The sequence below is a fragment of the Mauremys mutica genome, chromosome 22 (genome assembly GCF_020497125.1).
Source record: "Mauremys mutica isolate MM-2020 ecotype Southern chromosome 22, ASM2049712v1, whole genome shotgun sequence".
Classification (NCBI taxonomy): Eukaryota; Metazoa; Chordata; order Testudines; family Geoemydidae; genus Mauremys; species Mauremys mutica.
Genome location: NC_059093.1, coordinates 10,728,417 through 10,743,632, shown reverse-complemented (window position 1 = coordinate 10,743,632; position 15,216 = coordinate 10,728,417). Strand labels below are relative to the sequence as shown.

The 15,216-nt window shown below is 50.7% G+C and overlaps 1 long non-coding RNA gene across 6 annotated transcripts in view; it reads right to left on the bottom strand.

Moving 5' to 3' along the window:
• Positions 1 to 15,216, bottom strand: part of LOC123354795 — a 60,347-nt gene that overhangs the window by 36,497 nt on the left and 8,634 nt on the right. For 4 of the 6 annotated variants that reach the window (XR_006574881.1, XR_006574880.1, XR_006574882.1 and 1 more), the window contains exons 3-5: positions 7,853 to 8,079; positions 4,138 to 6,262; positions 3,409 to 3,580 (exon numbers count right to left, since the gene is read on the bottom strand). This is a non-coding gene — a long non-coding RNA (uncharacterized LOC123354795). Of the gene's footprint in view, positions 1 to 3,408; positions 3,581 to 4,137; positions 6,263 to 7,852; positions 8,080 to 10,291; positions 12,016 to 15,216 lie in introns of those variants that run through there. The other 2 variants (XR_006574883.1, XR_006574885.1) reach the window with 2 other exon arrangements.

Here is a 15,216-nt window from a genome sequence, read left to right as displayed (position 1 = left end):
GGCTGGCTGCTTCCCATCACCCCAGAGATGGCGGCACCACGTGTAGATACAGCAATCTGTGAAGAGCTTTGGGCAGAGAGGGTAGATGTTATTCTCCCTTGCACATGGGGTTTGCTATCTGGGAAGTCACAGCTTTAAGGCAAGACTGTAGCCGTGCCGTCAGTTAATAACTCCACCTCGCTCTTCTTCACTGGCACTTTTCCTCCATAGATCTCAAAGCGCTTTGCAAAAGAGGGTAAGTATCATTACCCTCCCTTTACACAGACAGGGAAACTGAGGTACAGAAAGATGCCCAAAGTCACAGCAGCCAGGGCCGATGGGAGACAGGGCTGCAGGCACTCATTCATTATGGCTTATGGAGTGTGCACTGTTGGTGCCCTCCGGCTCCTGGCAAGCTGCTAGCACAGCCCTTTGGGCCCCCTCTTCCAGCCCCCTGCTCTGATGGGGCCTCCTCAGAATCAATGCCCTGCTCCCCCAGACAGTCCCTGATACTCCCAGCTGCCCCTGCAGGAAAGAAGGGGCCTATTCTGCAGAGGGGAGGAGCCTGCAGCACACAAGGAGGTGGTGATGCTGGGATCGTAGCTTAGTGGCAGCAAGCCCTGCAGGAGGACTTCCCCTTCCAGCGGGGTCTCGCTTGTGACCGGTGGCAGCCGCACATCCGGGAGAGTTTCGGGTCACGTTTTCAAGTGCAAGCTGTTTCCAAGCCATCCACCAAGGCAGCTCTGCTTTCCCCAGCTGAGGGGTCATGCAGGCCAGCCCCAGCCAGGCCATGGGTGAAATGCTCAGGAACATCTCCAGTGGGCCCAGAGAAAGTCCCATGCGTTTAAATGGGCAGAGACAGCACCGCCTCATGCCTCTTTTCTCCTTTCCTATTAAACCCTCCCCCATCCTGCTGGATAGCCAGCTGCCACTGCACAGTCTTGGTGGGGTCCTGATCTCAGCCATCTGAAATGCTGACCATGGGTAGTGCTACGGGCACCAAATCCAGGGCAGGGAAAGGGGTGGAGAGATCCAAAGCATTCCTGGGAAATGCCAGCAGGTAGAGAAGCTAGGATGTTCTCTCCCAGAGAGATTATAAATGACTCAATATTGCAGTGACCTCACTTATGTGTGTGTCACATGCCCTATAATGTTAACGAATGGGTAGTTCCCCCCTCTGCAGCTGCCTGAGCTTTTAGAGTAGGAGGAGCAGAATCCCCCACCCCCCTTGCTGCCATCATGAAGTTCAGCATAGCCATGGTACACAGCACAGTAACAGCTACAACGCCCCAGGTGGTGATGACTCTGACAAACCATTAGATTCCTGTGCAAACTCATACAGCACCCCAAAAATGGGGTGGAGCATGGCAACCAGGTGAGGTGCGGTACAAGGGCAGGGATGGGAAACTGGGGACAAAAATGTGACCAATCATCCCCTGTGTTTCTTCAAGCAAGGACCAGAGGGTCCATGCGGTGCAGGTTTTCAGGGGTGGCGAGTAAATACAGCTTGACTCCCCTGGGGGCCCTCCGCTGTCCCTGAAACCAGGGTGTTGTGGGAGGAACTCAGGTTCAGACACTAAGCTGCATGGTACTCCCCTCCCCAAGGAGCCCTTCAGCATTCAAACCTGAGGGGGCACAGGCACCCCACGTGTTTGGCCCCCACTGCTGAGGCTGCTAAGCTGCCCCCTTCCGACACAGACAGTTAGGTTGTCTGTATTGTTTAAAATTTGATGCTAAAAAAGTCCTTAAAAACGTCTCATCTTAAATCTCATGTAAATGTCATGGACTTGAGGATGTTGGACCCGGAGGAGCCCCATTAGAGGGGCTCCCAATAGCATTTGGCACTGAAATGGGCCTTTGCACCTACAAGGTGGGTAAATATAACCCGCGCCATTGTCAGATAAGGCAGCCCCTGACCCACATGCACAACCCGTCCGCAATCCAGGGCTTCCCAGGTACAATGTTGTCCTCTAATCCTTAGAGCAGCTCCCTCTCGCTCTCTCAAGACAGTCAGGGCTGTTGCCTACTGCAGGAACTGCACCGCTTCAACTAGTCCAGTTTACATAGTATCAAAGGATGGGGCGGGGGGCATTCCCTACCATGTGATCTACTAGGCTGGGATTTCCCGAGGGGAGGGGAGACTTCCCTCCTGCCCAGACCAAATTATCCCTGCTGGGCCTTTTGCTCTTTACACAACAGCCTGAAGGAACCATAGGGGCACAGTTGAATCCCAAGTAGTCGCCATGTTTACCAATTACATACAAACATGCCCGACCTAACGATGTATAGACTGGTGCTCCGGCTGCCTCCTAAACACAGAGAGCACCACTCACAGATCCAGTTATTCCAAGGGGTACTGCCCTATTCCTGTCCGCTTGGTTCAGTTGCATCCCATTCATCTAGCTAAGTCTCCAGCCTGATCATATATAGACTGGAGTAGGTTCCATTTTTTTAAATAACTTTTGCAAACATCACTGTATTAAGCTTTTTTTCCATTTTTACTGATTTAAAATTTTCACAGCTGTGGGAAGTTATTGGGGAGGTGGGAAGAGAAAGAGAGAAAAGTTCATAACCATTAAAGCACAAGCTGTCAACATCACATCAAAACAGACAAAGTAAATATCCCTCAGTCCAACCCTAAGTTCTCAAGCTGCATTTCTCTTACTTGGCCTGATGGTACATTTGTTGTCCGGCAGTTTGACCTTCACTGATAAAAGTCTAATGCTGCCCAGCCCTGTCATACTAAAGAATTCTTCTAGCCCAGTGCTGAGAACAACCTACGCTGGAAGGGTACGTCTACACAGCGAGCAGCAGAGAGTCTCCAAGCCCAGATTTTAATATATGGAGATATACCAATCTCCTAGAACTGGAAGGGACCCGGAAAGGTCATCGAGTCCAGCCCCCTGCCTTCACTAGCAGGACCAAGTACTGATTTTGTCCCAGATCCCTAAGGGGCCCCCCTCAAGGATTGGGTTAAGCAGGCCAATGCTCAAACCACGGAGCCATCCCAGATTCAGGCTCATGGTGACGGAGTAGATGGCTCAGGCTGGAGCTGAAGGTCTGAAGCCAAGACGAAGTATCAGAGCCCAAACCACAACGTCTGCGTAGCTATTTTCCACATGACCCAGGCTCGGAGGCTCACTGCCATGGGCTGCATAGGCTGAGCTGCACTGCGCTGCCTGAACACCTAGACATCAGCAGAGCTGGGTTATGTTCCCTGCCCTGCCACAAACCCACCATGTGTCCTTGGCCAGGTTGCTAATCTCCTCCTGCCTCGGTTTCCCCCACCTGTGGATAATGATACTGATCTACCAGCCCCACAGGCTGTAAGTTCGTTTAGTTTTAGACAAGGCAGACATGCAGACTGCTGAAGGGGCAGGGCCAGCTGGAGGAGTTTCGATCCCACAGTCCTTGCCCAGCAGTGGGTACCGTGCTCTGGCAGCCCTCGCAGCTCCTGTCGCACGGCTCCGTGGAACATCAGCTCCTGCAGTGGGCTCTGGAACACAGCCCTCGTGCCAAGTGTGACTAACAGGGAGCTGCTGCCTCAACGCCTCTGAAGTATTTTGAGGACACTTCACGAGCTCAAAGGATCCTTCTGTCCCTGTGGCAAGAGGAGAGGCTGCTGTTTAGGCTCCGTGGGAGCCGTGACTAACATCCTCCCCCCTGTAGACATTAATAAACCCTGATCCCGGCAGGGGGGGGGGGCACGACTCGCCCACCTGCAGCTTGGCAGTGGTATGCATGATTATGGGGAAAATCTGCTGACACATCAAAGGATGCAGGGAACTTGCACTTTCCTGTTTATGGCACTGCCCCCACCCCCTATCACTACCCGAGAAGAGTGGAGGCTCTGCGGGGCCAGGAGTGGGCACATAGGGGCCATGCCTGCCAGAGTGGAGCTAATCAAGGGAGCCAGCCCAGGGCCTGCTTCCTGGGCACCCTGCCTGAGAGATCACTGCCCTCCCCAACAATAGCATGCTTGGCCCCACCCAGGGGACAACGCCCCACCCATCCTGGGGGCCCCAGGGAGAGCCCACGTCCTGCCTCGACATCCCACGCCAAGTGTGGGATGGGGACACCCAGCACAGAGAAGAGGCTAGAGAAATCCAGAAGCAGAGAGCGCCGTAGGTGAGCAAACCAGAGTCACAGCTGACGTACCTGAGTGGGGAGAGGCTTACAACCCCAGTGGGGCAGATCTCTTAGGGTGCCCCTGCACAACAGGGGCATGAAAGCGCCCAGCCCTCCTGCAGGCAGGATTCAGGCTCTCCTCAGCACTGCATCTCCTGGCCCTCAGCTGCACTCGAATTCCCTGCTGCTGCAGGGAAAGTGGAAGATCCGCTGTGGGCCAGGAGCCAGTGACACAGAATCACAGACCCCTGCTTGGAGCTAGCCACTGCCTGGAGCCCTGTCTGACCTAGCACTCGCCAAACCCAGGGAGCAACGGGGGTGATTTTAGCCAAATCCCTTAGCGGACACACTGCTGAACCCTCTGTGACCTCCCACTTGGAAGCAGGTGTTGCCATTCAGATAATAAATCATCAATACTTTACCACTATCTAGCCCTGTAGACATGCAATGCACTTGACACACTAACCCTATAACATGCATGCCTGAGGCAGGTGACCTTAAGACCACTAGCATGATGTTCTGGAGCAGTGACCCACAGTACTCTGCATAGTGTATTGTAAACCAGGGGGGTGGGGGGGTTACTATACAGCACGGTGCAGAGGAAACGTGATCCCGTGATCAGGGCATCAGGACACCTGCGTTCTGTTCCCCGCTCAACTGCTGTCTTGAGCAAGTCACCTCCCCTTGGTGCCTGTTGCCTTTCCTCCCCTGTGTCTTGTAAGTTCTTCGGAGAAGAGAGAGCGGCCCTTACCACGTGTATACACAGCACCTAGCCCGGCGGGGCCCAAATCTCAGCTGGGGCCTCGGGACACTACCGTAATACTGCTGTTTGTGCATTTCAAATGCAGCTGAGTTGGGGAGATGCTGGCATCTTAAACAGCCCTCTGGGCTCATTTAGAAGGCAACACTATTATTTCCATCCCTAACAGGCTGGGGCTAGCTATCCTGGAACCCCCTTCGCCCTTAAATCATTTGAAACACATGCAATAGTTCGGATTTACTGAGGAATGCCAGCTCGGGGAGCCGAGTATAACAACTTGCTATTGACACAAGAGGGAGCTCCTGAGCTGGAAGAAATTCTTCCTGAGGGAGATCGACAGCCCTGTGCTAAAACCCCTGCAGCAAAGCCAGCTTAGCTTCTCACCAGCCGGACACAATGCCTCAAGCCAAAGCCGTGTCCCATATCCAATGCACCGTTTATCAGAGGGACTAGAAGATCCTACTCTTGCAGGAGGACAGTCTCCATCTACTAGGATCCCGTTGAAGGCAGGATGGTTCCTGTTTCAGGGGCTGATCCTGAGGGATGCTCATTTTGCAGGGTCCAGCACTTATCCTGCAAGTCCCTTTCATCAGGCAATGAGGGTGCTGGTCTGGTCTGTACAGGCAGAGCCAGGGCAATGCGGACGCATGATGCTGGCTGCAGGGGTCCCTGGCTACATTTGTCTATTGCTGCAGAAGCGGGTCAAATCTCACCCTGGCCCCTTCACCTCCCCTAACTGATGGGCACAGAGGCTACTGAAACGCAGCCCCAGCCTTGCTCGTGACCCTGAGGGGGCTATTTACGATTCAGTACCGTGTTCCCATGCGTGGAACGCCTTTGGATCAGAGGAATTAAGGAGTGCCTGTTTATTAACAAAGCCTCGGAGAGCCTCAGCTTGTAGCCATCACATTGTTTGGGGAGTAGCACAGCCAACCAAAACACCTTGCCCTCCATGCGTTTTATTTTTCCATTCCTGCCCTCACCTTTCGCGCTCTCCCTTCGTTCTGGGGAATGCCGATACACAGCATACTGTGCCAGCCCTTTGAAAGGGGAGAGCTGGGAGTTTGCAGGCTGGACACAGGGTCAGAATTTCTCTCTCTCAAAACATACAGAAGGCGCTTTGACTGCATTCTCCTCTGTATATACCCTGGCTCATGCCAGGCCCAGACCTGTTTCAAATGGCAATAGCTCCCTAGCTGTTTGTGAAACTAATACTTTGCCTATCACCTGAGGCTCTGAAAGTAGACCTAGCTGGAAACTTGTCAAAAAGAGACAACAAAAGTACATGGAGTATCTTTCTTGGAGCTGAAGAAGAGCTCCGTGTAGCTCAAACACTTATCTTTTTTATTGGCTCAACTTCTGCCGGTGAAAGATGTTTCCTCACCCACCTGGTACCTAAAACAAACAAACAAAAAAATGTTGAAAACAAAACATGCTATTTATGCCTACATTGAAATGTTGTAAAGATGTGTCCATTCTGACAACATTTCATTTAAAAAGTCCCAAATGAAGCATTCCAATTTGGTAGAAACCTCCGATTTTAACATTTTTTGGAATGAAAAGTACTGATTTTTCATTTCTAAGTGAAATTCATTGGTCTCTACCTCTTTTTTAAAGAAAGGTTAAGGAAGGTTGAATTTGGAACAAAATAATTTGATTGTCAAAATAAAAATGTTTTGTTTGGCCTGAAACAAAACTTTCTTCCAAGTTTTGTTTTGCAGGAAATTTCAACTTGTTTTTGTTCCATTTTGGAATTTTTTTTTTTTAAATCCTGGAATATCCTGGGGAATGGAAAAACCCAGGTCCTGCCAAACTCTGTGTATTGATATTGTTTTGGAGAAATGGTACCTTGCTGCAGCCCAGAGAGAGAGTTGGGGATAGACCCCAGGGCTCCTTACTCTGATCACTGGACACTGCGCTCTGCTGACAAGGGCTAATTCATGTGTGGAGCTGGAGGTTGGGTTGGGGAAGGACTCCCACCCTGTGAAGGGCAGCATTGCAGTTTTCCAAGCATCTTGGAATGTTTTCCATGCTCGGCAGCAGTGTCAGGTATTGGTCTGTGCTGGATGCAGGTTACCCAGGCCAGGTGGTCTGGAATTTTGACCTGTAACTATCTGACATTGGGATTTGGCTCTGGAGCTCAACTTTGTCAGAGTCTCTGCACCCTTCTGTACCACAGTCCCACCCCTCTTCCCAGGCCCACAGGGGGGGGATTTTGCTCTTTAACTCCGATGACAGCAGAGTTAGAGCAGACCTCTGTCCCCCAGGTAAGGGGGCAATGTAGAAGGGCTGTTTCCTGACTGGCAGAGCAGTTTAAGAAGGTCCCAGATTTGCTGCTGGGAACAGATTAGCACAGAACCACTGGGCCAAATTCTGCCAGCACCTACCCTCAGTATGATCCAGATGCTAGTGGAGTTGCATGACATAAGGAAATGCAGAGCAGGGCCTGCTGCAAAGAGCTCAGAGCTCCCTGGTGGCTTGTTTAATCCCCTCAGACTGCTAATCTCCGGACAACTCTTTAAGCAGTGTCACAGAGGCAGCACGCACACGCTGAGAGCAGAGGCAGTGCACAAGGGGTGTCGTTGGGGTGGGTGGTAGCACAAAGGAAGCAAGAGACCCCTTCATGGCCCCTCCTCCAACCTGGGAGGAAAAAAATCTGGAAACTGTAAAGAATAAATGCCCTTGGACCAAGCTATTGTGACTTCCCATCTCTCCCACTAACATACATCTAAAGCCATGAAACAAGTACTGAGCCACTCGCAGGGAGGCAGCCTGGCCTAATGGTCTGAGCACAGGGCTAGGAGCCAGGAGCTATTGCGTGCTAATCCTAGCTCTGACAGAGATTCCCAGTGTAGCCAATTCAAGTCAGTTCACCTCTGTACCTCCATTTCCCGCCCCCCCCCCCATAAACTAGAGATAAGGTCACTTATGCACCCCACCGGAGGGCTGCAAAGGTTAAATGGTCCTGACCCCTTAAAATCCCACCTTTCTCACAAGGATGTGCACAGCCTATTGTACAGGAACTCAGCATTGTTCAGTGAAGTTCACCCCAAACAGCAGGAAATCCCTTGGAAGACTAGAGGATGTTTCAAAGGCCAGGGCTGTTAATACTGACAGTGCTGCTTGCTCCTCTAGAAGGGCGTCCCACGGAGCCAGAGAATTTTCAGGATATAGCAACGTACGTTCTGAAAGAAGATGCACTCTAGCAGCACCTGGAAGGGCAGAGAGTGTAACAGAGACCCTGATCATTTAGTACTGAGACCCACAGCATAGCGGGGAAGGGGGTGTAATATTCCTCCATCGTGAGATGCTGCAGAGGTTTCCCACACATCCCTTGTCTTCGGCAGAGACACACATGGGAGACCCAGGAGTTTTTACTTCTCTAGTCACTGACAACTTGGAAAGTCAGGATAACAATAGTGACTGTGAAGGAGACAGGGGTGCTGTGGGACTTTAATGCTGGAAGAGGCCACAGGGTTGCAAGTACTGGGAAGAATGAAGGAGAAAAGGAAAGAAAGGAGGAGGGGGGAAAAGGCAAGGATATGAAGGAAAGGAGAGACACTGACAGGTAGGATTAGCAATGAGAAATTTGCAGCTAAATTGGGTGTGTGTCTCTGCATTAGTGAAGCGTGACAGGATCGATGTGTTTGCTCATCTGCCATTTATAAGTGGTAAATTCTCCCTCCATCCCAATTACCAATTATGAATTAGGCAGCATATGTCTAATCGCCTTTGCAACAGTGACTGAACTGGCCGACATTAAGGCATCGAGGCCCAGAGCCTCAAAAGGTATTGGGGAGCTTCACTTCCACTGAAATCAATGGGATTTAGGAGCCTAGATACCTTTGAGGTTTCATAGATTCCAAGGCCAGAAGGGACCATTGTGATCATCTGGTCTGGTCTCCTGTATCACACAGGCCCCAGAAACCATTCCTAGGGCAGAGCTTTTAGAAAAAGATCCCATCCTGATGGCAAAATGGTCAGTGATGGAGAATCCACCATGACACTTGGTAAATTGTTCCAATGACTAATTACTCCCACGGTTACAAACGTATGCCTGTGGGCCCAGGGCCTCAGACCCAGATGCAGCTGTTTTCTTTAGGGGGATTTCTCCTACAAACCAGTCTGAAAAGACTGCATGAAAGTGAGGGGCAGATATGTCCCCATTAGTTCAATGTCCATACTGGGGCAATGGGTCTAAGTTCAAAGCCTTCTAGTGCTGCCTATGGCGAGTGCACCTGCCCCACCCATGCAGGGCACAAAGGAAGTACAGTTGCCACGTTCATTCAGGGGCTAATACCAAAGTCCATGCTCAGTCTCACTAGCCCATGTGGGAGCTTGGCCGTATAGGATGGGTCTTTCCCTTAATGTAACAATGCACACACAGAGCACTCCATGTCTAGCTCTCAATGCACTTTACACAGCTAGGGGCGTATCCTCATACAGGTGAGGAAAGAGAGGTCACTGGCAGAGCCAGGACTCCTGCCTCCCAGCGGAGTGCCCTACCCACTAGAACACACTGCCCCCAGAGAGGCTGTTCTTCACAACCTGCACACCCATGTCTAAGGAAGGTGACTCCAGCCTACCGCTTATTAGAGCGGCAACCAGCCTGGGATTGACTGTGCCCGGGTGCTGCTCCCATTGACATCGATGGGGAGTTTGGCACATGGAGCGCTTGGGCTTGCAGGGCAGGACCTAGACTTATTCACTAGCAGGGAACTCAGAGGAGAGCTACAGTGGGTAAAAGCAAGATGGTGGTTGAGGGTGGTTAAGTGATAAGCCATACCAGGGTGTGTGTTAGCTGGCTATTGAAGCAGGGCGGGGTGGAGGCCCTTGGCTGACATGGTATATTCCAATTCAAGCATGTTTAAACAATGGCAAGGGACAGCTTGGAAAGTTACATAGTTATTTTTGGAAAACCAAAATGAGTCTCTGCCTCATCTTGTGCCAGGATAAACAGCACCTAACCGGGGCAGGAGTGAAAACAGCGGGGTGTGGGAGACAGGAAGAGAATCAGGCACTAATACAATGGGGTGGAGGGGGAATGAGCAGATAACACAGCTGCTGTTGACACTTATCCACAAAAGAAGCCAAGAAGGTCCAAGACACAGGGTCCTGCTGGAAGTTACGCTGTAGAATCGGGGTTGCCACTCACCGGTGCAGCACGTGCACTCCAAGCACAGGACTCAGAGTCAGGAAGCAGAATTTAATTTGCCTGGGAAAAGACTGCAGGTCTGGGGCCCAGAACAACACCCCAATGTTATTAATATTTTGGGATTGGTTGTTATTTTGGGATACTGCCAGAGTGACCAGTAGCCCTTCCCAGCACACGCCTTCTCCCCAAGGCTAGTTTCCTCCTCCTTTTATACCTGGCTACCCAGCAGGGTAAGGAGCCCCATGTACAGCTGCTCCCCAAACACTTACCCCTTTCTTGCCTGATTCCACACCCCTGAGAGAGGAAAAGGAACCTTGGGGGCCTCGGGAACCCAGATGGGCTGTGAGCTCCTGCTTGCTGGCAAGCCTGGTCGTCAGGATATGGCTTTAGAGAATCAGTGCCCTCTCCCAGGCACTTCATGGCCCTGGGAACTGAGCAGCCTAGTGTGATAATGACCAGCTGGCCTTGTAATTTGCAACTCTGTGGTTTGCTGGGGAAAGGGGTGGGTGAGAGAGGAGCTGGCTGTGAACTAAGCCAAAGGAAACTGCAGGGCTATGCTGCCAGCCTGTGGGGCATGATCTCTCAAAACAGATGCTGGTTTTTCAGGGGGGAAGAGCATCCATTGTATACACCATGTGCAAGCTGCAGCTTCCTCACCTCACCTGGGCTTTTCTGGGGCCCGTGGGGTCATTATGGGCCAAGCAGGCAAAAACAAGGATGATGCCAGTTGTGCTTTTGCAAAACCTTATCAGATGGCTTTTGTTGTTGCCAAAGGGAATCCAAAGTTCAGGGAGTACAGTTCAGAGCACCCGTTTTGAGGCCATCTCTAAGTGTGATCCCCAAGGGCTGAATCCTCCCCCATTGCACCAAGCCTGCATTAATGAGTTTTCACTCAGGGATGCCCCACGGGGACAGACCCCTCCAGGCTGTGGCATGCAAGGAGTGCTGCTTGGTGACAGCTGCTACATCCTCTGGGCTGCAATGACCACTGGGCTGCTAGAACTCCAAAGCAGCTGTGTCCCTTCTCCATGGGGAGTTAACTGGTGATCCCATGTAGTCGTGATTCCCCAGCTATGTTGCTACAAGCTGGTGTGTTTGGACAGTCAGGGAGTGTGGACTCACCCCTGGGCGGCTTACCGTATCCAGGCTTCCAGGGAGTGGCATGGTGTGTATCCTGAGGTTAGGTTTCAATGCCCAATGAACCCCCACGGGGCGAGGATTGCAGCCCTTTGTCACTCCCGCTGATCTCAGACAGGAGATGGGTGGGGAGCAGTATGAACAGAGAAACAATTTCGAATTGGAAGGCTGGGTTAAAAATACCCAACATCCATAAACAAAGGCGAGCAGGCAGCATGCAGACAAGCACCAGGTGGAGGAGCCAGGCTTAGGAGCTGAGCAGCTTGGCATGTACAGATATATTTTAAACCGAATATTCCTGAGAAATAAGCTGTGCTGGAGTGGGGGCAGGGTGGGGACCCAACTTGACTCTGGGATAGCTGGGGGGGGGGGGGGTTGCTCATTTTGACTTGGGGATAGCAAGGATTTCACAGCTACGGAAAGTCAAAGAGAAAGGGCCAGGAATTATGCTAATGGCTGTAGATAGTTTACCAGATAGCAAGACATTCAGGACAGTCTTACCCAGAAAGCACATGGGATACAAGGAGTGGCCTTAACTAACTGGGATTCCTTCTTAATGCCTGGTGGCATTGGGCATTTTAAGTGTAACCTTAACATTGATTTCTGAGGCTGTTTTACCTCAGAGAAACTACTGTGTTCCTTTAACCCTTATTTTCCTGACCTAAGTGGGATACACTTGTAAATTCAACTGCATCTCTATGAAGCTGTGCAAGAGGGAGGGGGGATAGCAGCTCGAACTTACCCAGAGATGGGAGGGAGCAGCACTCCTGGGTCTATTCATAGAATCATAGAATATAAGGATTGGAAGGGACCTCAGGAGGTCATCCAGTCCAACCCCCTGCTCAGAGCAGGACCAATCCCCAACTAAATCATCCCAGCCAGGGCTTTGTCAAGCCTGACCTTAAAAACCTCTAAGGAAGAAGATTCCACCACCTCCCTAGGTAACCCATTCCAGTGCTTCACCACCCTCCTAGTGAAAAAGTTTTTTCCTAATATCCAACCTAAACCTTCCCCACTGCAACTTTAGACCATTACTCCTTGTTCTGTCCTCTGGTACCACCGAGAACAGTCTAGAGCCATCCTCTTTGGAACCCCCTTTAAGGTAGTTGAAAGCAGCTATCAAATCCCACCTCATTCTTCTCTTCTGCGGACTAAAGAATCCCAGTTCCCTCAGCCTCTCTTCATAAGTCATGTGCTCCAGCCCCCTAATCATTTTGGTTGCCCTCTGCTGGACTCTTTCCAATTTTTCCACATCCTTCTTGTAGTGTGGGGCCCAAAACTGGACACAGTACTCCAGGTGAGGCCTCACCAATGTCAAATAGAAGGGAATAATCATGTCCCTCAATCTGCTGGCAATGTCCCTACTTATACAGCCCAATATGCCATTAGCTTTCTTGGCAACAAGGGCACACTGTCAACTCATATCCAGCTTCTCGTCCACTGTAACCCCTCGGTCCTTTTCTGCAGAACTGCTGCCTAGCCATTCGATCCCTAGTCTGCAGCAGTGCATGGGATTCTTCCATCCTAAGTGCAGGACTCCACACTTGTCCTTGCTGAATCTCATCAGATTTCTTTAGCCCAATCCTCTAATTTGTCTAGGTCCCTCTGTATCCTATCCCTACCCTCCAGCATATCTACCACTCCTTCCAGTTTAGTGTCATCTGCAAACTTGCTGAGGGTGCAGTCCACGCCATCCTCCAGATCATTAATGGCTCTGCTAATTATTCCTGGCTCTCCTAATGACTTGCTGTGTGACCTCAGGCAAAATCATGCATACTGGCGTGCCTCAGTTTCCCCTCCATTGGTTGACTCATACAGGGGTGCAAGACTTAATTAATTACTGCATCCCAGCTCCTTGGCCGTCCCATCAGTCTCAGGAAGACAGAGGTCTTGTTCCAACCAGCACCTAATTCCAATGCTCCAGAGCCAGCCATCTTCAGCCAAGGCACACAGCTAAAAAATATGGCTCAGTTCAAGTATTTGGACAGCACTGTCTTGAGTAACGGTTCCCTTGATAAGGAAATTTCCTCCAGAATTAGTAAAGCCAGCCAGGCCTTTGGCCGACTGCAAAGAAAAGTCCTTAACCAACCCAACATTTATCTCTCCACCAAATTGAAGATCTAGAATTCAGTGGTTCTAACATCTCTCCTGTATGGATCTGAGACGTGGACTCTTTATAGATGTCACATTACACAGCTTGAGCAATTTCACATGCCTTCCCATCGGTCGGTAATGAGCATCTGCTGGCAGGACAGAGTGACCAATATTAAGGTCCTTGAGAGAGTAAACGCAACCAGCATTGAGGAAATGCTTTTGAGAGCACAAGTTAGGTGCTATGAAAGGTGCAGAGGCCAAAAGTTATCTGGGAAACTCACCAATGGAAGGTGGGATTTTACTTTCAAATAGCTTCATAGTGGGTGCAATCCAGAAGTTCCAGTAGAGTCCTTCCTCAGGCAAGTCTGCCATTGGCTTCAGTGATGAAGAACCGAGTAGAAAGGACCATGTGATTTGGCTCAATGTGGGTAAAAGCCATGCCCAAGTGCAATGGGTTCCCACTCAGCTGGCAGTGCAGAGTGCTGCTCACTGGGCTATTCCTAATACAGTTGAGCGAGATACCATCGCTCCCTGATGATTCGACTGTGTCACCAATTAGGCACGCAAGAGTGGATGAGCCTGGGAAAGGATCCAGGCCTTCCAACTCCAGTCTGTCTGTTGAAATTTGTCTCTTGACTGAACAACATTGCCACAAGCCTCCTGTTGTTTTAAGAGGAATTTCCCATTGTCTCAGATGAAATGGTCTAACCTCAGGGCTGGTGTTCTATCCACGGGGCAATGTGATGAGCCTACACAAAGCTCCCAGCCTCTGAGATCGTCTGACAGGACAGCAGCCCCAGAAGTGGGCTGCAGAACAGAAACTTGTCACAACTAGAAGATCTTTAAAAACAATCTGTAGTGACTCTAATGCCGGCGAAAGGGGCCAAGCGGACAGCCCTGGAGACGGAGCTGTCTGGTTACGCACACAACAGGTGCAGCATGGCTCTGGGGCTGGGTCCCTGGTGTGTCGGGCTGGAAATTTGGCAGTATCTTCATTTCATTTTTTTTATAAAAGGTTTTTTTTTCTTTTCCAGAGGAGATAAATATGGAAATGCATAAGGCAACTAGCACTGCACCACGGCTATTATTTGAATAGCAACAGCCCCAGGGCCCCATTGTGCAAACAGAGAACAAATGGATGATCCCAGGTCCCAAGAGCTCACAGTCTAAGCAAATGTGGCAGAAGTCTGGGGTTTCTCTATTGATTACACATAACGGCATCACAGACCCAGTTGTGGGGGGAGTAGGAGGCGGCTGGTGGTTTGGGCATCTAAGGTTGTTGGCAGTTTGGGATTGTGGGATAAACACATCGGCTGAGTGTTTCTTCTAAACAATCAGTTGTGAAATAGTTAACAAATTCTTGTGGCACAGTTCCACAGCAGAGTGCAGCTTGCCTGACTACAGAATGAGGGACCCTGATGTGGCAGTCTCCACAGCACCCCCTGGCAGCGCACCATGGCACTGCTTCCCCTGCCTCAGCTTCTCTGTGGGTCTTCAATGGTTAGCAGCCACCTCCAACAGGGTCCTCTGTTATGTCCTAGGGGCAGCCGGTGTAGGAAGCAATCACTTGAGGCCAGAGAGCAGACAGCTAACCAAAACCTCCATTTTATTTACAGAAACAGAGAGCTCACTCAGCCGGTTGAAACCGGCTGAGCTATCCCTTAATAGTCTAACTCAGTTGCCATAGTAACAAAACCCATGACAACCAAATACACAACATCCTCAGCCCTCCAGGGTCTCTAAGTTCCAAATATAACAAAATCAAACAGGAGGGACATCTATCATGGTATCCCTAGCTGAGCCCAGCCCTTCCCCTCCATCTGTCTTTTCTAGCTAACACTTTTCTGGGCTTCCTGATTCAGACCTACCTTCCCTCAGGGAGATTCTGACAGGCAGCAAGCCAACACTGCTTCCTAGGTCCAGCCAGATTTCTTTCACCAAGTAAGAGCTAGAGAGACCTGCT